This window comes from Crinia signifera, chromosome 7 (assembly GCF_055691185.1).
Source record: "Crinia signifera chromosome 7, ASM5569118v1, whole genome shotgun sequence".
NCBI classification, from domain to species: Eukaryota; Metazoa; Chordata; class Amphibia; order Anura; family Myobatrachidae; genus Crinia; species Crinia signifera.
In genome coordinates, this window is record NC_139223.1 from 49,908,915 (window position 1) to 49,910,644 (window position 1,730).

The 1,730-nt window shown below is 44.9% G+C and overlaps 1 pseudogene; it reads right to left on the bottom strand.

The window, feature by feature from the left end:
- Positions 1 to 119, bottom strand: LOC146025004 (5S ribosomal RNA; annotated as a pseudogene).
- Positions 120 to 1,730: the final 1,611 nt, after the last annotated feature.

Genomic DNA, 1,730 nt, shown 5'->3' on the forward strand with positions numbered 1-1,730 from the left:
AACCTACAGCACCTGGTGTTCCCATGTGGTCTCCCACCCAAGTACTAACCAGGCCCAACACTGCTTAGCTTCCAAGACCAGACAAGATTGGGCCTATCCTGTGTGGTATGGCTGTATGTGAGACACATGCACTTTTTTGCCCTCTTCTACTTCTATCTACAGGTAAGCTAATAAAAAAGTTTCCTAACTGTATTGGCTTACTGAAAAAAATCATGTGTTGGTAATGTAAAAAGACCTACAGGACATGATATTAGAAGGTGGTCTCAAATTAAACTACTAAAGAGGCTCAACACTGTTTATCTGCCAAAAGCAGTTGGAATTGGGCCTAAACAGTGTGGTAAGTCATATATGGCAAGAAAATGGGCAGGTACATAGAGCAATACTAAAATTAAAAAATAGAACAATGAAACCATGAATCGAAGCCTATCAGATACTTAGCGGCTAAGACAATACAACTATTCAGCAAGAAAAAACACATGTTGCAGCAAATATTCAGCAATAACCAAATGCAAGAGCAAACATTAGTAGGCCTCCAAGCGCCCAGGGACGCCAGACACCACATTCAAGTTTCAGGAATAGAGAAATGAGCCCTGGCCATCCCCGAACACACGAAGGCGAGCCGGGTAAAGCAAAGAGAACTTCATTTTAGAATCAATAAGATGCTTGCATATAGGAGCAAAGTCCCTGTGTCTAGAAGCCACCAGATTAGAAAAGTCTTGGAAGATGAGAAGATGGTCACCCTTGTAAGTAATGCTGTGGGTTCTTCTGTAGTGTTCCAAGACTTTAACCTTGTCGGCGTAGTTGAGAATACGCATGATGACTGGGCGGGGGTCTACCAGTAGGGTTAGGTCTGTCAGGGCCAATTCTGTGTGCCCTTTCAATCGCCAGTGGTGATCCTTTGAGGTCCAACGCCAGCTGTTCTGGTAACCAGAAAGCCAGGAGATCCATGAGTTCATGATCCCAGATTGACTCCGGTATGCCCACCACCCGCAAATTATTACGACGATTACGATTTTCCAAATCGTCTTATTTCTCGGATAGGGCATGGATTTCCTTGGAATGCGATGCCACTGTGGTTTGTGCAGCTTGCAGGTCATCCTCGAGGGAGGAGATTCTCTGTTCTGCGGTGTCCAGGCGTTGGGAGTGCTGGGTGAGCTGAGCAAGGGTAGAATCTATAGAAGACTTGAGACCAGCTAGTTTCTCATCCAGCATTGGACCTATGACTGCGGCAATATCAGCTGGTTTCATTTTGGATGATCTGGGCGTATTTGTTGCCTATCTTTTGTTTTGTGAGGTCAGGCGGGTAACAGAACGATCAGAGTCAGAGGAATAACCACACTGGGAGTCAGTAGGTGGGGCCCGGGAGGATCCTGTAGAGGACATTGAGTGTGGTACTAAATATTTTTCCATACATCCGTCCCGGCAGATAGAATTGAGAAATGTAGGCAGCTGCAGGGATTAGCGGGTAGTAAGCTGCAAGCGTTATTAAGAATTGGTTATAGTTCACATTTCACTGGAAGAAACAATAAAGATGTGCAGCAGGGATCCGCAATAGCATCCGAGGCTAGTTGTCTTACAGTTACATTTTACAGCAGTAAGCAATAAAAGTCAGCATTCAGGTGTGCAGTGGGAATATCCATGCTAGGCAGGTCTTGTAAGAGTACTGTAATTTTACATTGCTTTGTATACACAGCACTTCTCCCTAACAGAGGGAGAGAGATGATTTGGAC